This window comes from Eleginops maclovinus, chromosome 23 (genome assembly GCF_036324505.1).
Source record: "Eleginops maclovinus isolate JMC-PN-2008 ecotype Puerto Natales chromosome 23, JC_Emac_rtc_rv5, whole genome shotgun sequence".
Taxonomy (NCBI): domain Eukaryota; kingdom Metazoa; phylum Chordata; class Actinopteri; order Perciformes; family Eleginopidae; genus Eleginops; species Eleginops maclovinus.
The window spans coordinates 11,928,395-11,953,176 of NC_086371.1; the positions used below are offsets into that span (position 1 = coordinate 11,928,395).

General features: G+C 39.9%; 1 protein-coding gene across 4 annotated transcripts in view; it reads right to left on the minus strand.

Annotated features, from left to right (window-relative positions):
- The window catches only part of mid2 (midline 2), a 123,148-nt gene that overhangs the window by 74,150 nt on the left and 24,216 nt on the right, over nucleotides 1-24,782 (minus strand). For 2 of the 4 annotated variants that reach the window (XM_063876801.1, XM_063876797.1), the window contains exon 1: nucleotides 4,856-5,071. The exons of 1 other annotated variant lie outside the window; for it this stretch is intronic. The gene's annotated coding sequence lies outside the window, so the exon portion shown is untranslated. Of the gene's footprint in view, nucleotides 1-4,855; nucleotides 5,072-20,782; nucleotides 20,843-24,782 lie in introns of those variants that run through there. One more of the 4 variants, XM_063876798.1, reaches the window with a different exon arrangement.

A 24,782-nucleotide genomic window follows, 5' to 3' on the forward strand; every position in this document is an offset into this window, starting at 1 on the left:
CAATTTTTGATTTAACAGAGTACATACATTCAATGTCATCGGAGCTCAAGTAGAAAAATTGTCAAGTCTTCAAAACAAAACTGATACATTAGAGGAAATGCCTAAGAAAATGCACATGTTCTTGGTGTGAATGCAGATTTAAAATAAGAGATCATTATTCTTGCCAATACTTCTATCCAAAGTGCAATAAAGTGAGCTTCCTGCCTGATTAAGTTTGAAATTGTACCAATCTTAAACCGGTGGTCTTAAGCTGCCGCAGGAGCAATGGCAGGCAATTACATTTTAGCCTCATGGGATTCCAATGCACACTGATACTGCGTAATGCTATACACACTCTGTGGAGATCCAGCCTTTACCCAGGGGGAACACAGCCAGTATATCTTTACCTAATCAAGTAAAAATGTGTTAACATTTCAACTCAGTTACTGAGACAGATCTTTGGACTGAAGCTTGTGCCCTGTCCAACACAAGCTCCTCGAGATACTTCATTGACTACAGTTGGGACTTTGTATGTAATCTATTATCCATGTGCACACCATTTGTGTATATTACACTGTCATTATTTTCACTTGAAAAGGGTTTGAACTTGTGTTAGATGATACTCTAACACAGAGAAATGGAAAAAAGAAAACAAGCATAGACAGTATCAGGACAGGAGAAATTTAAGTGGTATTTATCCTCCATCATCATTTCAAACTTCCTTTTCCCAGGTCAGTGGGATATGGAATCTGGACTCAATGCAGCCTGTAGCCCTTAGAAAAAGCTTGGGCCTCTGCCTGCTGCTTATTGGCTTTCACCGGTCTTCCTTCAGAGACTGGACCAGTGCTACTCCAGCCTCCACACATGTAGTTATAACCTAATAAGCAATGGTTCCTATCATGTGGTCCATTCCTGGCACTCCATGTTAAAGAGGACATCATACAAAATTTGGCCTAATATGTTTTGCATTAGTAGCACCCTGAGGTCCACACTATCCTGTAAGTGGCCAAAGTGGTACCGCAGTGAGACTGTTTCTAAATTGACACATAATCCATGTTGTTTATAACATGTAGCTTAGATGCCCTTCACAACAAAATATAAAATCATGCTGTGAGATATTGGTCTGGAAACTAAAGCATCCACTAACAATCCAAAGAGAACCAGCTGAGATACAGCTGGAGACCAGACCAATCAGCAAGCTGTGGGATGTGGAGTAGATGATGATAGAAATGATCACCACATTTGGTTTGCAGCTCTTCCTTGCCAGAAAACAGTTAGCAAAGTGAACCTAATAGGTCAACTTTTAGAGTGGGATAGTTTAGTAGACAAGCCATTACATTTTTATGACAACTTTGAGAAATCCTAAAGTATACAGCTATGCTTTGTTTTGACAGCAAAGGGCATAGACTTTTGTGCAGCATTTCTCCCAAATGTATTCGCTTTCCTTACCATACGAATGCTTTGTACTGCTCAGATAGCGTTGCATGCTAGTTGATGCAACTTGCAAGCAGTAAGGTAGACCTGTGACACCAAACCAGCATCACCCGAAAAATATTAGTATTGTTTTTGGCAAAAGGAAAGAGTAAAGCAGTATGGTGCCATGACTACTTATAGCAGATCTACGTGCAGTGTGAAATGTATCTGGGGGACAGGCTCTGCCTGTACTGCAATAAGGAGATCAAAGGAGTCTAGAAACAAAAACAAGAGGAAATCTGTCACACCATACATCCATCCATGCTGTTTGCCTCAACTCCCACATCTATTTCGTTCATGTATTCTCTATCACACAGAAACTATGTCCACTGCTAATGAATGCTCTCTGTTTCGGGAAGACAGAAAATTGAATCCAAATCAAAAAACAAACTTTTCAAATCAAAGCCACAGTAATGACGGTTTCAAAGTTTCATCAAGGTGAATGGTACACCTTCAAGACCTTTTAAAGCCACTTGGAATTAGATGTCAGACTTATGTCACTTCCGAAATGAAGATGAGAAAAGTTCTGCCTAACTGGGCTTATTTCTAAGCTGCTGAGCTTCCATTTAAAAGTCTTCAAGGACTTTTGAGGACTTGAGTAAAGGTCAGGAACACAATATCATTTATGATCTGATAAGTATCTGCAGAAAACCTTGATAGAGCAGCTGAGTGTCACAAGTTGGTTAATGTAAAATGTGCAGAGGGGCAAAGAGCGACTATTTTTCAAAGATATTTTAATCAGCTTTAAAAAATAAAGACTTGTTTTTCTACTCACTGCACAAAGAGCAACATTAACCAAAGTTATAAGTGTTAGTTAATTTTTCCAGTTTTTTCATTAAAAGGAAAGGTTGTAGAAGCAACCTTTTCCCCCTGAACTGCGTTTTTACAATTCAATTCAAAGGCATCCAGCATTAAGGCTTAGTGTGGACTATGTTAAGTGTATTTCCCTTGATCCTTTACAATCGGCCTGAAACCTTATTTTATTGGACAACAATGTTTTTTTTAATTATCACTTCGTCTTCATCTTCTGAATTTTATCAGTAAATAGATAGATAGAATCGGATGAAACCCTCTTTATTAGTCACATACATGCACACAGCAGAGCACACACAGTGAAATTAGTCCTCTGCATTTAACCCATCCTAGTACTAGGAGCAGTGGGCAGCTATCGTGCAGCGCCCGGGGAGCAATGGGGAGGGGGGATTGGAGGTGTCCGGTGCCTTGCTCAAGGGCACCACAGCAGGGCCTAGGAGGTGAACTGGGACCTCTCCAAGTAGCAGTCCACTTTCCATATTTCAAGTCTGTTCGGGGACTTGAACCGGCGACCCTACGATTCCCAGTCCAAGCCCCTACTGACTGAGCCACTGCTGGACTCAACAGAATCAACAGAACTGTATGCAAAAAGCACCAAACTAAACAAGTTAATGACAGGTAAAGCACACGTAAAAAAGGTTTGCAATGTGCCTTAGAGCTATGACAGGCAACAACACCTATATTTCCTGAGACTGAGAGACAAGAGAGACTCTGGGAGTTGGTATAAAGGAGAAGGGAAGGAGACAGATGATTGATGCATGGATAAACTAAAAGAGAGAAAAATAAGAGACACTAAAATGAAAGGGAGGGATGAGAGAGAGAGAGAGAGCGAGAGAGAGAGAGAAAGAGAAAGAGACCACAGCAAAACAACCCTAAAGATAGACAGTGAGGAAAGAGGATGTATGGCTTTTGAAGGTATAAGTGGCAGCCTAGAGCTTATATGAGCTAGAAGCAAACATGAGTGTGTAATCGGCCTGATGAGACATGTTGTGTAATGGTGCGAGACGGGGCAGCTCTGAGGCTACATGGCAAAAAAACAACGGAGCTGGGAAAACTACTACAACAGTACACTTATAGAACGGGCAGTGTTGATTAGGTTTTGGCTCTTAGTCCGCCTTATCATGACTTTGCTTTGCTCAAACATTTGGCACAGAGACATAGAGAGAGAGGAAGAGTATCTATCTGGAAACAGGATGAACTCAGTAAGAGTCAGCAGAGAGTCACTGCTTTGGGTTAAAGCCAAATAAAAAACAGCCTACTACTAAAGATGTTGTACATGTTGTAATAAGAGTGGTGACCTTCCATGTTGATGCTACCCTAATACTTCAGCACTCAAAGAAGCCTAACAACACGCACATTTGCTCATACTGTCAGCCGAGCTCAGCAGGATCATCCAAACATAGTTCTGCACCATACAAGCTGAATTATGTGCTGCAACACCTTCAACACTCTCCTGACAACTTTGGGCATTTCATCAAAATTTGACAGGGTATTAATTCTGGTGCGCGGCTTACTGCAGCGCTACCCAGTGTCAGATTTGTTTTGGATTTTAAAGTCAGTGTTCATTACTTCAGAGCGGCTGAAATCATCAGAACGGAGAGACTTTGGCTTTATCTATGTAAATATGACATGTGGAACTGTAATTTTTCACTTAGATTGACATCCCCTCTTAAATCCCAAATCCTAAAGAATAATTAACATTCAATTAACGCTGGAAAGATGTTTCAGAACAACCAAATCTAAACTCTGAATGAGAGTATAACAGGAATATTGCAGTGATGCTTTCGAAGAAAATTTAAAAAGGTACCAGTACAACAAGTTTACTATAGAGTATAAAACACAGCCATCATATTCTACAAAAATGTTACAAACATTTCAGGTTACTGCTTTAGAGAATGAGGACTGTTATGTATGTATAATTCCAAACAAAAACAGAAAACAAACAGCCTGAAGTGTCTCCCTAAATGAGCTGAAAACCCCCAAACACGAGCAATGGCTCCAAATGCTTGTTAGAACAGTTTTACATGCTTTTGTTTGAGAGCTACGCATGCATTTCACTGCTGAATCATTCCAACAGCCTGCAATCCTCTGCGCAGCAGGGATAACAAACAGGTCTGCTATGCCTTAGGTATTATGGGAGTTACATGGACTTGAATCAAAAAGTAAATTATGTAATTTCAGTAGGTAAAAAAACATGATCCAAATGTTTTAAAAAAAATGTTAATTGTATGTGTCACTCTCAGCATACTTAAATACAAAGATGTTGTCCAATTAGGTAGCTTACTAAACCTAAAACACATCTGTCCATGTATGGAAAAATATCACAAAAGGAACCGACATTACCACAAAGTGTCTAACTTTTAGCATTATACCAGCAGCCTGCTTTAGACATCGTTTGAATGTAGTCCTTTAAAAAAAAAATCATAACGGCAACACATCAAGACAATCCCGGTGGATGGTGGGAAACACAATAACCCCCGCTTCCCGTTTCTGTCACCCCAGACTTAGTATGCGCTGCCCCGCACCTGAAGCCCGCGACAGCTCCAGACAGACACCTCTCTGCCCAGAGGGAGGGGTTTCAGACACCTACCAGCTTTACATGCCGAACTCTCATTTCTTCTGTCATCTTGGAAAAGTAGCCCGAAATGAAGTCAGGAGAAACAACAGAAAGGTGGACAGACAGGATAGTGCGTAGACGACTGCTTTTCTCCCCAAAGTCTGCTCCACACGTCGCTCCGCAAACAGCAGCCCCGGTGCACCGCTCCGCTGGCAACAGCACACAGGCAAGCGGAATATGCAACTTTTGGAAAATGAGAGAGGTGGAGAGACACGCTGAGAGCGAGGCAGGGAGAGAGAGGGGGAGAGAGAGCAGCCAGACAATCACAGGAAAGCGGCTCCTCCTACCCATACAATACAAAAAGCCAAAGCCAGCAGATAGAGACGCTCCAGTGCTCCACACGGCCGGGCAGAGTGCTCCACACTGTACCGCGCTGTCACTGTAGTAGCCTCATTGCTCATTTATTGTGTAACAGCAGACAACACGTCACACTGATTCCCACAGTTTATTGGATAATCAATTTTCAAGTTAAGGGCATATTGGGTGACAATAACTATCGACTTTGTGAAGTAACCTCGTGGCAAACAGCTGCTGCCCAGTAACAATGGTCACATGATTCTCCTTAATATAGGCAGTAGAGATCACGAATTAATTAATGGCCGCAATCGCTCTTAGTATTCTGATCCTGGAAAATGATGCAAGGCTGGGTAATAAAGCAGGCCTCAGATATTAAAAGTCCTGCGTTGTTCATTACTATCAATAAGTACAACAGGGAGGTAATTTGTTCAATTGCAAAAAAAAAGGCCCAAAGGCGGCAATTACAATATTCATAGATTTCAACTTGGGCAAAAGTGGTTTATAATAATGGTATCACACTTTAATTTCCTGAATTAATTAAAATTGTGTGTGTGTGTGTGTGTGTGTGTGTGTGTGTGTGTGTGTGTGTGTGTGTGAGCAAAGTAATACCTGTTTGCTTTACTCTGGTATATGTCCCACCAGTTTATTGTAGTAGTCCTATCGTAATTCTACAGAATATCACACACACTCGAGACATACAAAAATATAACAGAGAATCACTACACCTTGATCTGAGCAGGTGTGCTGTCTGTGTCTACAGGTGTGTGTATGTGTGTGTGTGTGTGTGTGTGTGTGTGTGTGTGTGTGTGTGTGTGTGTGTGTGTGTGTGTGTGTGTGTGTGTGTGTGTGTGTGTGTGTGTGTGGCAGCAGAGATTAGAAGGTTTTGCAGAGCTCCTGTTTTAACAGTGTTGTTGTGACTGTCTCAGAAGTGTGTCAATACTGGTCATGTCAAACACAAAGAATTGTTTATATATTATTAAGGGGGACCCTTCACCGGAGTTATTCTTTAGGCATCATTGATATTTATATTTAGAGATTCAGCACATGATAAAGAATTGTCCATTTAACAATAAAAAGTGTTAAAAGAGTAAAAAATATAAAGATATTATAACCAAAGCACTGTGAATCGTAATGGTTCCGAAGATCCATATTTTCTGCATTTTAAAAGGTGTACAATAAAAATGATACATCAAGTTAATCCTAAAAGATAAAAAAAAGATGGCAGTATCATCAGCTGACACCAAAGGCAGACAGTCAAATTTCTGAAAAAATAAATGTACCAGTGAGGCAAATGAGCCTACAGGGCACAGAGAATCGATGGAATGAAGGTGTAACACAGTAGGTAGGCCGTTGCGGTAAACAGTGCCAGACGAGGTGTGGCCGGACAAGCAGGTGTGTTTTAGGATTGTCAACACAAGCCACCGCAAAGTGCCTGAGAGCCTGTCTGCCCCTTTGAGCTTACCGTTTACTGTATTTACCAGTCTGTCTGGCATAACATTATTCGTTCTGCATTGCAGATGGTGGAGTCTGTCTGTCTGCTGCGCTTGTTTTTTCCACCAAGATACTGGAAAATCGTGTAACTGTGACGCCAAGGTGGTGTTACAAGACAAACTGGTTTAATCATACTTTTTTTTTTTTTTACCTCATTTACACTCACTAAAGGAGCAGAACTCTTGCACATATATTTTAATAGGTCTTTCACGCTTTGAGCCAAGCAGGATGGTTGCTTGACTGACTGCACAGCTTTAGCCTAGATCCATCCCCAGGCATCCATCAGTACTGTCTTCAATCAGATATGTTCACTGACCACAAGGATATGGGATTTTTATGACTGGCAGTATTCTGATATAAAGGCAAAACCGGTGTCCAGCACTCTGAATGAACTCAGTCATTTGCAGTGCTGGACAGTGCTGACTTATGTTTACTTAAGTATTGTGCAGAGCAACCACTTGCTGCTGAGCTGTCATTGGCTGGAGGGATGCTAGTGATCATTTTGCTAGGGTATATGTTATTTTTTATTCAGTCTCTCACTAGCTTGAACCTCTAAGATTCAACTCCTACTACATTACATAGGGTCAGCGGCAGTGGCTTAGTCTGTCCCTGGGACCGAAGGGTCGCCGGGTTCACAACCCACAGTGGACTGGAGCTGGAGACGTGCCAGTTCTCCTCCTGGACCCTGCCGATGTGTCCTTGAGCAAGACACCAAACCCCCAACTGCTCCCTGGCGTAGGCACCGACTGGCTGCATCTCCGCTCTGGACCTCCAAAAAAATGCTACATACCGTTATACTGAATTATCCTAGGGGGATAAATAAAGGTTCATCATCATCATCATCATCGTCATCTTCTTCTTCTTCTTGTTCTTGTTCTTCATGACTTGCTGACCATATACTTGTTCAAAGACAAATATACAACTGAATACAGTAGCAGCTTTTTATTTAACAAAAGCATATTGCATATTGAAACATATACTTGCAATTATATTGTAGCAACATTTTTTAATTTAAAAAACGTTGCCTTATAAAAAAAAAGATATGATGAACAAAAGTGGGATGAATTTCTATAAAGAAAGTGCCGGTGACAGAATGAGGACAGGCTGGACGACTGATGCTGTTGTCAACAGTAAACAAACTAGCCACTGGAGACTCTGCTTCACTATTGTGCCAAGGCATGGGGCATATTACATATCAAATTACCATCAGTGTACTTAATGATTGTGCGTATGCAACAAGAATTGCATGACAAATCACCAACACCACCACAGAGGAAATGCATCAGCTCCTCTCTTCCTCTTTCCTCTCCCAGCCCACAGATCATCAGGGACTTATTGTACAGCATCAGGCTGTCTGTGTACTGCAACAACATGAAGTGATAGGCAAAACATTCACAGCAGAGCCAGAGACATGAGAAAAATTTGTTCTGTTAGAAAAATTGAAATTTGAGAAATCTCAAGAGAGTGATCTGGTTCTCTGCCTGCATTCATTTCTTAGTTGTATAGTGTCATATAATATTCACTGCCCAGCAGCAGTTGTATTTATTTTATTTCACTCCAAATTTTATTTGGTGTTATTAAATGTTGTTATACATTATATTTATATTACCATTAAATATTCCTAACCTTGTCAAATAGTTAGAACAATTGAGCCATTTCACTTTTATTTCTCATAAAGCAGGAAAAATATTGTCTTGTTACTCAAAATACTTATTTGCTCCTTCATTATTTTAGTGTGATAAAATGCCATTGGTTAGTAGTGACACCTTTAATGTCGACATCCAGTGTAGGCCATGCTTTTCTTTATTTTAAATTGATGCGGTCGTACACAGATCAATATAATACTCAGAGGGGATAAACAAACAAGTTGCTGGGTGTGGCATCGCTCCATAAATTTTCCATTAGTGTCGCCACCTCGAATTTGACATTTTCAGACTTCAGATATTCTGCTCTTTCTGCCACCTACATGACAAAACACATTTACAAATTTACTATGTGGCACAACTACTCAAGATGCTATCTGTTGTTTTGGGGGGGAATTTTCTAAAAGTGGACAACGGAAGGCACTACGCTTGTTAAAGTTTGGCATATTTACTTTACTGTAGCTACGTTATCTACTGTAGCTACAGTGCAAGTGCTCAATCTGTCAGGTCTGCTACTGTAGTCAATACCTTTAGTAGAATCTAAGCATGACTGCTTCCTCCAGAACCTAGTAGGAGTAGTTTGACACACATTGAAGTAATTCCTTACAGTGGAGTGGTGCATATATTTAGATAGGGAAAGGGTCAGTCAGATCAATGTCACATTGGTGACAGGATCAGATCTAAAGCTGAGTATGACAAAACTAGATTGGAGCTGGCAGTGTAAACCAAGCTGAAGACATAGTGACCCCATCTGATGAAATAACGCTGTGTGCTTTGAATGGCAAGTGTGTGTGTGTGTGTGTGTGTGTGTGTGTGTGTGTGTGTGTGTGTGTGTGTGTGTGTGTGTGTGTGTTCGAGGGAATGCCCAGATTTCTTATCATAGCCACATTGCCTTGTTCACCCTGTGGCCCAACACCAAGACAGCCTGGAGCCGAACACAGGCCTTCCACAGACACAGAGCCAAATCTAAAGGGGTGATTACAACTGTGTTTGTTTGTACTGACAGCAAGAGGGGGAAAAACCCACAAAATGATAAACAGAAAATGTACACTTTCCAGCCGTTCACATGTATTTTAAAAAAACATTTTTGAAATAAAACGGACACTAATCTACACCACGAGGCAACACAAGCAATTGTCCTTTATTATTTTACAATTAAGACTTGAGACTTAATATATTGAATCAAAGTTATTATTTTAACTGTGCTTGACCTTGGCAGTTGAACTTAAAGTCTGGACTTTGTAAAACACATTGACAACACATTGTATAACCCCTTAGTCGGTGATGTTTCTACACCATAATATTATTACATAATATTTGGACATTATACAACTTTGATGTGATAGGGGCTTTAGGCAAATTACGAATAGAAGTAGAACATGAGCAACCAATATGTCAAAAACAGTTGTATAAAGTCAATCTTTACATTTTGGGTAGAACTTACCATATATAACACGTAATTTATGGTGAACTGTTAAGATATGGTATAATACACTGCCTGGTCGAAAAAAACGTCACACACTGTAATATTCGTTGGACCGCCTTTAGCTTTGATTATGGCACGCATTCGCTGTGGCATAGATTCCACAAGCTTCTGCAATGTTTATTTCTGTCTTGCATTACTTTTTCGTCAATATCTTGTATTGATGACGGGAGATTCGGACCACAGCGCAAAGTCTTCTCCAGCACATCCCAAAGATTCTCAATCAGGTTCAGGTCTGGACTCTGTGGTGGTCAATCCATGTGTGAAAATGATGTCTCATGCTCCCTGAACCACTCTTTCCCAATTTGAGCCCGATGGATCCTGGCATTGTCATCTTGGAACATGCCCCTGCCATCAGGGAAGAAAAAATCCATTGATGGAATAACCTGGTCATTCAGTATATTCAGGTAGTCAGCTGACCTCATTCTTTGGGCACATAACGTTGCTGAACCTAGACCAGACCAACTGCAGCAACCCCAGATCATAGCACTGTCCCCACAGGCTTGTGACCTTTTTTTTGGCCGGGCAGTGTATGTCACTGAAACAACCTAGAAACTTGAGCTATCACATCTACCTTGCCTTTCAGGAAATACACTTTTAATATTTACATTAAATGACGTAAACAGTATGACCATAGTTCATATAAAAAAGATCAATAAAAGGGAACATATAAAAATGAATATGTAAAAGTTTGAGTAAAACTGTGATAAATCCACAACAGCCACCATATACAGTGGTATGCAAAAGTTTGGGCACCCCTTAGGAAAACCACTGCATCAGTTTGTCACTTGCTGAGCTTTTGAAGCAGCAACTTCATTTTAACATATGTTATACCTTATGGTAACAGAAACATCTCAGTAGTGAAATAACTTTTATTGGTCAAACAGAAACATGTTTATGTGCATTCAAACAAAAATAGGCATGTGCATAAATTTGGGCACCCCTAAGAAATAATTCCATTAATATTTAGTATTGCCTCCTTTTGCTGCAATAACGGCCTGTAGACGCCTCCTGTAGCCACAGACAAGTCCCTTAAGCCTGGCAGGTGGTATTTTGGCCCATTCTTCCACACAAAACGTCTCCAGTTCAGTCAGGTTTCTTGGCCTCCGTGCATGGACAGCCTTCTTCAAATAAATCCATACATTTTCAATGATGTTAAGGTCTGGGGACTGGGATGGCCATTCCAGAACATTGTACCTGTGCTTCTGCATGAATTCCTTGGTGGATTTTGATCGGTGCTTAGGATCATTGTCCTGCTGAAAAATCCAACCCCGGCGTAGCTTCAACTTTGTGACTGACTCTAGAACATTCTTGTCAAGAATCTCCTGGTACTGTAAGGAATTCATGTGGCCCTCAACTTTAACAAGTTTTCCAGTACCTGTGCTAGCCACACAGCCCCATAACATGATAGATCCTCCACCAAATTTTACAGTGGGCAACAAGTTCTTTTCATTGAATGCAGTGTGTTTTTTTCGCCATGCATACCTGTTCATGTTATGACCAAATAACTCAATCTTGGTCTCATCTGACCACAGTATTTTGTTCCAAAATGCTTCTGGCTTGTCCAGATGTGCTTTTGCATACCTCATGCGACTCTTCTTGTGATTAACACTCAGGAAAGGCTTTTTGCACATCACCCTTCCAATGAGCTCTTCCTGGTGCAAAGTACGCTGGATTGTGGAACGGTGAACAACTACACCATCAGCAGCCAGATGTTGTTGTAGTTCTCTGGAGGTGGTCTGTGGCTTCTCTGTGACCATTTTCACCATCCTTCGCCTGTGCCTTTCCCCTATTTTTGTCGGCCTACCACATCTTTCCTTCACACGGACTGTTCCTGTGGCCTTCCATTTCACAACTACGTTTCTGACTGTGGAGACAGACAGTTTAAACCTGTCAGATAATTTTTTGTACCCTTCTCCTAATTTATAATGTTGGATTATCTTAGCTTTCAGGTCAGTGGAGAGTTGTTTTGAGGTCCCCATCTTGCCACTCCCTAAGAAAGAACCTAGGCCAGGCACAGCCAGCTATTACCTATGTTAAATAGCCTTTTTCATGATTGGTTCCACCTGTCTTTGTAATTGAAGGTCTAATGAGCTAATCAAAGCAATTTTGTGCAGCAACCTGTCAGCTATAAATCCGTACAGGTGTTGAAATGAATGCTATTTATAAGGGTGCCCAAACTTTTGCACATCCCATTTTTTGCATTTTATTTTATTATAATAAAACTATGTAATGCTACCCTAAGAATTTTGGTCTGGAAAACACTAAAACGTCTACATCTTTGTAGGAAAACAAATGTTGTTGCTGTGATCTTCTATTATAAAGGAAAAGCAAATTGTCATGAAATCTCAGAGGGGTGCCCAAACTTTTGCATACCACTGTATAGTACCCTAACCCACGTAACAGAAACATCAACACCAAGCATTCTCTTTATAAGCCAAACTATTCTTTGATGACAACAATGTAACACTCATGTGAAGTCATCTGATAGGGTTTTATATTAGCATGACTGTCAGAAACCCTGAAAAAGAATCTGGAGTCAAATTCAGAGTTTCCATAATGTCACATTCGTGTTTTCTGCTTGAGTAGCTGCCCCGCTTGGGAACAAATAGTTTGTTGTCAGCTGTCAGAATCTTCAGGATCATGGCAGCTGCTTTATTCTTTAATGATGCAACAAGTTGGATTTTGTTTTACGATAACACTGGGAGTCGTAGCACAAGACTGTATCACAGTTAGCAATGTGCTCTGTTTCCAGGGGCAAAATGATGACTTGTTTATGTGTGTGCGAGTGTGTGTGTTGCAGTTGACTTTAAATACAGCCCAACTGAGACACATAGGCATTAGCTGCTAAGAGTTAATGGGTCCCCATACTGCTGCTACATTACTGGTGTCTGTCAAAGAGCCATTAATATGATGTATTGTACTTCATAATGAGCTGCAGGGGCGGGATTAAAATGGCCCTCAAAAACAGTTGTGTGATGCAAAAATGTATAACAAACTACCCCTTTGTGTTGTCAGACTTTACAGATAAAAGGTAGAAGGCAGAACGTCAGAGTTTATAGAGCTAGGTTATTTGTCAGGAAGCCACAAACTCCACCATATTGTGACTTCTTTATAGTCATTCTTTCATTTGCTTTTGAAAAATCAAACCAGAACACAATATTTATTTGGTGAACATGCACATACCTGTTGTTTATAAGAAAATAAAACGGTTGAAAGAAACACCGCAAATAGTTAATGTACTACTTCAGAAATGTTACTCAACTGTATATTTTAAAGACAAATCATAGCCTTTATCATACAAATTACACATATTTCCATATTTACAATTAAAGATATTTACATTAATAGAAAATCAACATTTAGATTTTAGCAATTACTTGAGTAATCACAGGTTGATTGAGAAAATGTTTTTAAAATTCAGTCTGTATGTGAATGATGGCAGGTTTCAGTGTTTTGATGTGTGGCACTCACGATTATATTTGGATCCCAGATCATGCATTAAAAATATATTTCAAATTAGAGCTGCTGAGTATTGGACCATTATGCAGATATGGTCAATTATGTAAAATGAGTATCCAAAATCCCCTGGGTACCACGGAAGTTGTTAAGGATTACAGACATTTGGATTTTGCTCACTCACCTTATCTCTGTCACAGTGGATCAATAGGGCCCTCCTGCTAAGCACTTCAAATGTAATTTCTCCTATTGCAAAGACCTTATGCTTCCCCTTGATGATTGGCTACTAAAACCTGAGACCTGGAAATGAAGCCTCAATAACTCGTTCTCCTCCATTTGGATACTTCACTGTGTACAAATTGAGTGGTTCTTAGACTATCGGGTGACATGAAAGGAGGCTGCACTGAGGACAGTTTCGATGAAAGTTGACTGGAGGAGAAGTGCTCAACACAATCAGTCACTGTATATAGAGCATGTGCTCAAACACACAAACAAGTACAATCACACACACCCTTCTATAGGCAGCAGCTCCACAACAAAAAGTGATTTCTTTTATGAAATAAGCCACAACACATCTGTCACCGAATGCAAAACTATCTAAAAAAATGAAGGATAAATTATAAGACCGTCAACTGAACTGAAATTATCTAAAATGACACTGCAGTGTAGGAATAAAACCTCACTGGTAACATAACGGGTTATTTGTGAACAAAGCTTGAGTGTACACTGTGCTACTGCAGCAGGAGAGGGAAAGATTTGAAGCCTGTGAGGAAAACCGGAGACATGAAAACAAGAATATGGAGGAGGTAGATAGAGAAAATATGGGTCAGACAGAAAAAGACAGGCAGAGCTCAATGTAAATCAGAGTGTGTAAACATGTACAGGCCTAATCTCATTATCCCTCATCCTCCTGGGTCTGTGATCAGACGCTTGATTAAAGCAGGAGATGAAAGAAAAGAGTTAGAGGACATACATGGAGGTAGGAGGAAGGAAGGTGATTGAGTATCCTATAGAGAAGTAATAAAAAGAGATTAAGGGATAGTATGGAGAAGCCAGCGTGTGCTTTAAAGACAGTGTATTGTAAAAACTACATATGAATGCAAGTATGGATAATCACATGCAAGATTGTAAGTAATGTCATCGTAATTTCTTAACTCACAAGAGGTCTATAAATTTCTTAACTCACAAGAGGTCTATAAATGTTGAGACATCAGGGTTAATGTTATTAAAATAAAATCCTGTAAAACAGCACCATGACTAATCTGTTGAAAACCAATTGAAGAAAACCATAACAAACTCTATTGTATTGGTCTCTCATTTCCTATCAGGCATACAGTATGTCATGCATACTATGGTTGCATCGTAATTAGATTGGACCCTGCGTTTCACCTACCCCTCTTACTCTAGCCTTTCATGTCTTTCTATTTAGTAGGGATTATGTGGGATCGTTTCCTTAATTTATTATTTATATTCAGCACTGATTGCATGTCCTACTCACTTACTATAAATTGCTTAATTCTTGGTTGAGCAGCCAACTACCTTGAGTTTGAGGCACTTTCGCTTGACATGCACATGTGCGGTGTGCTGATGCGTTATCTGTGAAAACGCTATTCCTGTTTGACCTGAACATCCCCTTTGGCTGCACCTACCAGGCTGGGGTGTGGTCCAACCAAATTACTTCTGGTTAAGGGACTTTGAAAGGAGGGCGTGCTGAGGTAACTGGAGGCTCCTTTGAGGATATCATGTGTGTGAATAAAGAATGTCATAATCAATAGTTCTACAAATTAACTGTGAGTTCGAGTGCCTGGGAAAGCATTGAAGACAACTCTGATGACCGCAGAAGAGAAGCTTTAATGTTGATTCAGGGCATTGTTTTACCCCGCAGACCAAGTACTTACCCAAAACTTGTTTGTTCATATGTTGTTTTGTTGCCTTGCTATGAATACTTATGCTGACATTGATTCACTGGATAAGTACTCTTACTGCTCTGAAAACATGTTTTCCCATTTGCCACAGGATTGTTGCCTGTCGCGACAATTCTCTCCCCTCTATTTGTCACAGTCTCATTTCATTGTACTACAGAAAAAGGAAGTCTTCCCACACGGATACAAGCTGAACAATGAATTTTGTATATTAAAAAGATTCGCAATCTGCCGAGATACATTGCGACAAAAGATATTAGCAACAGCAAGGACATGTTCTGTATTGTGAAACCAACACATACTATCATGAGAAAGAGACTGCAGAAACAGAAATGTCTTACCAGTTGTTGAGCTTTATTTCAGGCATAAACCATAAAGTTGAAATGTTGAGCAGACTAAGCTGAATGTATTGTATGATACAAATAATGTCTTTGATTCAAGTTCATTTCTAAAGTTCACTACAAACTGGAGGAAATTAATCTCATCGGACATTTGCAGACCTTTTAAAGCTCATTTACAACCCTCACTAGAAAATTCCAATTGATCTTTACTTTGTTTTAATTTTTAATTTTTAAGTAGAACATTGAAAAAAGCCAAACAACAAATAAATAAATAAATAACTAAAGAGCTGTTATTAGGTGTAGGCCAATAATGCAGTGGCATTTCACACTTGATATATTTTCTCATATAGTCAGAGCAGACACCATGAAATAGCCTATAAAGGTGTTGTCAGAACACACACTCCGCTCTAATACCTGAACGCAGTACTGTTAAAGTCTGTTAGGGTAACTGTAGCCTTGTTCTCCTGGCCTGTCCTTTATCTTTTCCTCCCTTTTCTTCTTCATCTCCTTTTGCCCTCTACTTTTTAAAATGCTGACCTCTTCCCGTTTCCTTGAATTTCGCCCATATCAGCTCATTAACATATTCAGTATCTCAATATTTTTCTACTTTCCTGCTTCCCTGATTCAGTGGTTCATTATTGTCTTCACACCTCCTCCATGCCACTTTCCTTTGCTCAAACTAAACTCAAATCCTAATTCCCTCGCTTTTTTGGCCCCTTCCATTCCCATCTCCTCCTCCCCATCACTCAGAGCAAGAGCCGAGCTCTTCATCAAGCAGACGTCAGGCATCCGTCAGAGTCCAGGCCAGTCTCGGTGTGATTGATTTTTGGCCCACCTGCGTCTTTCGTAATGACCAACTGTCAGTTGTTTTACTGCCCGCATGCCTCCCCTCAATATCTCCTGTCACCGCAGCATCCAGAGGCTAAATCTCTCAGCTCAGACCTACAGTGCATTATCTAGCTTGTCTTCAGAGAAGATTTATGTAGGTATACCATAGAGTCCGCTTGTTCTCCCTCCAATCACCAAGCCGAATGCTATCACGGTCCAGATGGTTATCTTGGGGAAACAAATTGATTATATTGTGACAGTAAACACAATATCTATTTTGGTGCTTAAAGTTTTTTATTTTCCAAAAGGCGGTGACCTTTCTGACAGAAGCTTTTAAATGGCTTTGATTTTGCGAGCATGAAGCTGCTTTATTTGAATCTAGTAACAGCTTGTAAAAATGTTTTAAATTGATGCAGTAGACTTTTTCAATTGAATGAGCACTCTATTTATTTGTTCGAATAGAATAAATAATTTATCATAAAACAAGGTGTAAATGTCAGCTCTATGTTTTATTTTCTTAAAGCCCTAGACTTTCTCAAGATCAAACCTCTTTCCCAGAGACATAAATGTTTGCAGTTCGGCTCTTTGATAAATACTGTATATCTGAACGTCAGCGAGAAACTCACTTATATTGTTGCAAAGTGAAAACCAAATCAAGACTAGATATAATAGGACATCAATCCAGACTGAAGCCAAACAAGCTATTACATTTCACCTTAAAGAGCACTGGATTTTGTTGAAGGCACAAGATGCTTCTTCCCAGACCTCAGTGTGACTCTAAGAAATCAGATGATAAAAACAAGTCAGGATCAGGAACACTTTCAAAATCTCTACATGTCCCGTGGCGACCTCCAAACTACGGATGTGTAAGAGGAGCTCTAAACTTGACACAGAGTGAAAGCAGGGGCAGACCACTTCCTCTCACTGCTCTAACCTGGATGCCAAGCCTTTTGATCATCTACAGAGGTCAGGGGCAACTTCTGGATCTGGAGTAAGGCAACCTCTCATGACCTCACTGTCTGTTGTTCTTTATTCTGCTGCTGTTTGTCTCTAGTACCTTTCCTTCAATCTAAAACCCTTCCTTCCATTCTTTCCTTTCCTTGCCCTCTTTCTCTCCTTCTGCCTGGCAGGGACAACTGAGTGCCCATGGAGAGCAGGGGGGATGCAACAGAAGGCCTCTTTGAAAGAGATCTCTGGCTGCAAACCTTTCATCTAGTGCTATACCTGGCCAAGGCATGCTGCAGTGTACCTCGGCTGTCAGAAGGCATAGACCAGAGGAGAGAGGAAGGATGAGAAAAGCGTGGAGGAGGAGAAATGGTATGGGGGAAAGAGAAAAGGGCAATCTATTTTTTGTTGCCTTTCTAGTAAAATGATAATTTATTTATGTTTCAGAATCAAAATGAGTGAGAAACAGACATCAGACGAGGAAGATGGAAATCCGAGAAAGAACTTTGGAGTGGAAAGATGAGAACATGAGACAAACTCAGATCTGGTAGTAACATGTCTCTTTTTAGGATTTGATCACCAGTGGACCGCTGTAAGCATGGCCGTTCAAACCATTAACATGCGTCTAAATGTGTTTCTTGATTGAATGCTTGTGATCTCATTTAACCGCTCTATATGTAAATAAACATGTACATAATTTCCTTTTGCATATACAAAATGCATGACAAAGGTTGATTTTATCATTGCTGTGCTGTGTGTGCGTGTGCGTGTGTATGCATTTTAGCTGTTGCTCTCACATCAATCATACAGAATTGAGGAATGACTAAAGAAAAAGTGCTGCCTACATTCTATGTCTGTGTGCGCCGATAAACAGAAGTGGTTCAGTACACATAGAGCCAAGGATGAGAGTAAGTGGGAAGGGGTCAGATCTGTCTAGTGTACCAGTATTCAAATATTTGCATTTACTCCTGCACCACTTGATCAGATCACAAATAGCACATGATAATAGCATGTATGAACAGGGCAAGAGGGGCCCTTGGGTCTCATAGCGAACAGCCAATATACAAGCTTCAGCTCATACAGCTATACTCATGCTTTTACTTTAAACCAAGATAGATTTAGTCAATCATTTAAAGTATGGTTATATGTTTCCGTCTTGTAGTATTGAGCTGTGAGAGTAGAGGAACAACACAAGGAAAAAAGAAGGGGTTGACATTATACAAATATACCACACCGGATTATTAAAGGGCATGGTAATAGATTACATGCTTCAACTGGGCAATTTTGGGCTAAAACAATATCAATGCATGGGAGTGCACTGAAATGATTGCTGTTTATTCAAAGCCGTGCTGCATGCAACATCACAACTTTGGCAGCGTTATTGTGTGCATTATTTCATCATGCCACTTTGACAGGCAAAGACTGAGTACTTGGAGAGTGAGAGATGTGCTTCCACAGGAGGCAGGCACACAGATAATGTGCGGGTGTATTTGAGTGCCTGAGTGTGTAAAAATCCTTCAAAAACCTACATAAAAAAAGGCTGCATGCTTCTTTTGGTAAGACACATAATAACTCAAAAGCCTCCCATTGACAGCGGCAATCTGTAGCGGCGTCTATATGCGTGAAGGACAGAGAGTTTGACGAATAGATTTTCCTGTAGCCTTCTACCTGTGTAGGTTACGCATGGGGAAATCAGGGAGGAATGATGCAAGGCAGGTCTATCCTTAGTCCTAAATTCCACTTCTGGGAACACAGACGAGCATCATTACAGAGTCAGAACGTGTTGCAGAGGCTGACAAAATGTTGTTTACCCCAGACATGACCAGCCCTTTCAATTGTCTGTAAAACATAACAGAAAATGGAAATTCATCTTTTAAGTCAGCAGTTATTTAACTGTAATCTGTTCTTGAGAGGCCATCATTAAAATCAAACAATGTTTGCCGATAGGCAAAAGCCTGGCTTCAATTACTTTTAAGTGAGCCTCAATCTAGCCTTTCCTCTCACTGTCCCTCCTTCCTTTTGTATCAAAGACAACCTTGATCAAGTTCATATTAAATGTAAATGGTTCACATCAAAGACAGACAGTGTAACCATGGGAACAAAACCCCCATTCATAAGAAAAATTGATTGTTACTTTGTCTTTATTCCTCCAATAAGCCTTACAAGCCCAAGGGCGACAACAACTAAGTACAAAGTGTATCACTAAGAATCAATGTTGCATGAATTTATCTAGTTACATTATGTGTATTATTGGATGTCCTTCGATAGGATAAGTCAAGAGTCAGAAGCAATGGTATCTTCCGGCAGCTTGATCTTTTACTGCATGACAAAACTGCCTTGTCAGTTATGTTTTGAGGGTCTTACATTTGCATTTACGTCTGTTTCTTAAATGATGTAACAACACATATATTTTATGCAAAAGTATTATAATTTTGAACTTAAAAAAGATGTTTAAAAAATGTTAAAGCATGAATCAAACTGCAACAGTTATATGGTCAAAATGACACGTCCCGTAATTGAGTATGCATTTTAGTTGGGTGGATATTTTGTATGAGAAAGGGTTACTCAAAAGCTACAGAACTGTTCCTGTTCAATCCATTTCAACCTCTTCTTTACAATCACAGAGGAGCAAATAACTTCAACAATTGTTTACGTGAGAAAAACCGCACACCCAGTCAACCTGTATATAATAAAGTCAACATGCTTTTCCAACAGAAACACTGAGCACTTCAGGAGCCTGCTACTCATCCACTGGAGAAGGTTATGTGCTGTAAGCTTTGTCAGGAGGATATGCACTGGGAAAAGCCAGTAGAGCGGTATTGAAAGACAAGAGGCTAAAGGGAGGGAGCTGACGAGGCCCAGCTTTGCAGTCTAACAAGAGCATTATGTTTCCACCCAGCAGGGGGGCTGAGATGGCTGCCAGGCTCCATGCGAGGATAGGTAACAGCTTAACAAAGCAAACCACTTTCGACGTGAATGAACATATCCACTGCTTATCCAGTCATTTAAATCAGAGTGGCTCTCAGCAGGTTTCAATGCACTACATGTGCTTTAAACATTCTGGGGTTGTGTCCTAATCATGTCCATGGTTATATGATCAGAGAAAAAGCTTTTACCCTTTCCTTCACATGCGTTTCCTTGCTAATACCCTTAAGTTATACCTTATAATATGATGTAAAAGAAGATACATCCTCAGCTAAAGAGCAAAAGAGGATCTTATTTTGTTATTGAAACAAAATGTGCCATCTAATAGATGGTAAAAAATGGTGGAGGCAGCGCTTTTATGATTAAAAAATAAGAGAATGGGATGGTCATACATTAATAAATGGGTATTGGTCAACAGGTTCCTACCCCTTTGATTGGAAGGATATAGAGGAGTTAACCGAGATGTGAGTTGGGTTGAGAGAAAAAAGAATCATGGGGAAGGATCCTGCCAAGTGGAGTTAAAAATAGAGCATGAAGTGGAGAAGGGAGGAGGGGAGATTACGTACCTGTGGGCTTGGAGGCAGCCTAGTTAGCGATTGAACAGTTCCACTGTGGACGACACTGGGCTGGAGGACGAAGCAGAGAGAGAGAGAGAGATGGTGTTAGAGAGAGAGGGAGGGATGGAGACAAATGAGAGAAAAAGGATAACGACAAAGTGAGGTGAAAACCAGACGACAGATAATGAGCGAAAAGGGAGAGAAGGGGAAGGTTTGCGGGGAGGATGATGAGAAAACAAGGCAGATTAGCATGAAACCCTATGTTTCAGTCTCAAACAGACAATTATTTCAAAGTAGGCTGCGGATGGCCGCAATGACAAGCAACAGTCCGCGACAGATGCATATCCTAAATTTACAAATGTTTCACAAACACACATACACACTTACACACAGACTTACACACAAACACTGCGTGTTATATTTTAGGTGCTAGAGCAGGGGAATCCATAATTAATGTTTCCAGCTAAGCCTAGATAGATACAACACAGCTACATGTAGTAACACAACATGCTGGGTCATGTTGCCAACTATAAATACGTTGTTAAGGCAAATAAGGCAGCCAACCTACTTTTAGTGTTGCGCCAAATTAATTTGAAATAAATCTGTGGCCTTATACCTTATTCAGACTTGTAGTGTTTGCATATTTTTTCAACACCATGATGCTCATTTCTGGTAGTCTACTTGGAACAGGAAAACAGCCACTGGCCACACTGACTCCGCAAACCATGCAGTTACCCTTAGACGTGATAATCACATTCATGTCCGATCGCCCCAACCCTTAACCATAGATTACCACGATTCTGAATTCAAACCTAGGGACAGTTTTGATCGCCACTTCTGGTGCGTTATAATAAATATCATTCCTCAGTTTTACTATTGGGAACAACAGGAGTTCAGGTGGGATCTGACCTCAAAGATGCTACTCTAAAATATTGTCACCAGAAGGCAGCCAAACAGAAGCAACAGGAAGCAGTCAACAGTGCCACCATAGACAATAAGTGCATTGTTTACTTGAGGGCCAGCCAGGTGTGGTGTTACTTTTTTCAGTTTGAAATAATCTGAGAAAACAGAACACATGGCCATCATTTGGGTCCTAATAGGCTATTGTTCCCATCCAGTTCAGGAGGGATTCCAGTGAATTATCCACAACTGACAGAGAGGGAGAGGAAGACTTGGCAAGAGAGACTGTCCCGAGCAGCTGTGCGAATACCTTCAGATTCTAAAGCTTCATACCAGAATACTGTGGGGTTTTGTATTATTCAGAAAATATTTCCTATGCTTGTGCTATTTTTTGACTTTTTAAAATATATGTTTTACTCTTATTTATGACTCACCATAATTTAAATGTTATGCTTGTATTTGACTTGCTTTCAAAGTCTCTGTGGCATTACAATGTTGCAAGCTATTTTAACAATAAACCAAATACATTGTGTGATCATTCAAGTCACATTTTTCCATTAGAATTATTTGCTGCACTTATAATGAATAATGAAAAATGCTTATAAGTCATCCTGAAATAATTCATTAATTTTCCAATACAGCTCATCATTTAGCATATCAACTCATTTAAATGAGGTATGCTAACAACACCATGGTTAATTATGAACAATGTGGCTGCATGCTGCCAATCTCTCCTCCTGTCTTCCACCATTACTGTCTCTTAATTATTGATGCGCATAATGATTTGATAATAAGAGACAATAAGAGGAGAACAGGCATGTCAATGAATGACAAAGTGGTGCAACAAGTTTTCTTCTTCTCTGAATGCCAAGTAAGTTAGTATTCTCTTTATAACAGAGAGGATTAGGAAGAGAGGCTAAAGCATTTTATTAGAGAAAAAGAAAATGAATATGACTTTTTAAATGCGTTGTTTCAATCTATTTGAGCTTCAATAAAGAGAAAGTGATCATCCAAAAATGCTCAAATAATTTTACAGCCTCCAATACATTTTTTTATCTTGCAAACAGCCCTTATACAGTTACTGTTGACAGTATATGTTATATTTTTGTCTCTTTCAAGTTATGACTGATACTGACTGTCATACTAAAACCCTTACCCTCAACAATTAAAGAGAAATTTGAAGGGCATTTGAACAGCAGCCAAATTTGCACTTTTTTGTTTGTTGAGGAAACCATTACCGTTCATCAGACATTAACAACAATCTAACTAAAACAGACTTAAGAAGGTGGACCAAAAGTAAGTTGAAAAAAAATACAAAGCATGATTTCCCCAAAATGTACCAACTTGACCAAAGATTTCCATCCCTGGCTTGTCATGTCAAACGCGTTGACTGTGACAGGATACAAATATTTACGATGAAATCCTCTCTACTCTACAATCTATATGGTAATTTATATCATCACAAAGTAACCCCTGGAATGTATTACTGATTGATGACTTCCATCCATACATTTATTTTACGGTGTTTATCTGAGGTCAGGTCCCTATGGCAGCAGGCTAAGCAAGGTAGTCCAGGCGCTCTCCAACAACATCTTGGGGTCTTCAATCAGTTAGACAGGAAACCCACCAAAGGGCGCACAGGAGACATTCTAATCAGAGGACTAAACTACCTCAACCTCTGACTGCACCAGTGCTGGAGGTCACGGTCACTATGTTTCTTAAGGTCCCCAACGGGACCATTCCCTCACACTGCCTCTGCCTTGAGATACTATTTTTAAAAAAGGTCACACCTGACTTCCTGTCGGTCGCAAATTCAGACACAGCTCTTTGATTAATTTCCGGTTATGCAAGGATCAATTGGCTCTTCCTTATTATTTAATATGTCTATTTTAAACAGTCTGACTGAGTCATCGAATGTTTGTGAAACTGAAACACACATTTACCAAAATAACAGTTGTTACATACTCTTACAGTATCATAATACTCATCCTATAAACCTACTGCAAATAAACATTGGGGCTAAACGGACCGTCTTTTTGGAAGTATATTTGACATTTTCGCTTACAGATAATGATCCATTGTTTTAAAAGTACATTTTTTCTGCCACTGGCAGTCAGATCAGGCTCCTTAGATCAAATAGGCAAATATTCTATATATAAACATCTAGTTAACAATGTAAAGAGTGGATGCATCTTTTAGTTTTAACAGTATAAAAAAGAAAAGCTGAGTGGAACATTAGGATCCCTGAATAGAAACAGGTGTGGCAGTGAAATCCAGAGGTCAGCACATTCATACATTAACAGGGCTGGTGATGTCAAAGAGGTTCCTCTGACTTAATAGGAAAATACTGTGTAACCTGGAAACAGCACTGTCATCAACCCCGTGAACAGCATAACAACCAGGCTTTCTCACTCAAACGCCTCCCCCTTCTTCTACATGCCTTTATTCAACTCTTTCCCTTTAGTTTTAAACTGCTACAACAATTTTGTTTTGAGTGGACAACTTTCTTCCCCGGACCTTAATCTGGTCAGAAAAAGTAAGGAATTGAAATAACAAAGATATTCGGTCTGAGAGACTGTCAGTTCATTAATTGGGAACAAGCATGAAAAAAGAAAAAGGATTAATGTGGTTAAAATCTCAGATGTAATAAATGAGGTGATAAAAATAACGCACCTTTTCCTCATCTTATTTTTGCGTTATTTGCCCACAGGTTACACTCAAAATTCTCCAACATCATTCGCAGTGTTGCAGAGGCACTGCTTCAAAAGTAAAAGTCTAAATTGGTGTCATAATTTGATGCTTTTATCACTTAAGAAGGTTATTATTGTGAGAAAAGAAAGCTAACCATGTGTAGCAACAAGCCTTTGATGTGGGTAAAATATCTTTCTGACAACAATTGGGTTGTAAACAGAAAATACTTTACCATCACATTTGAAGAGTGTGACCTTGATACTTTTACTGTATGTCAACTTTTTCGTTATTTATGAAGTCAGACAAGTACATTACGGACAAGTCTAACTCCAATGAGAGATACTATTTTTTAACTTAGTAAAGAAAGGTCAGCTGAGTAGTCCTCCCCAGAACTCTCAACCACAGTGTCATGCTTTTT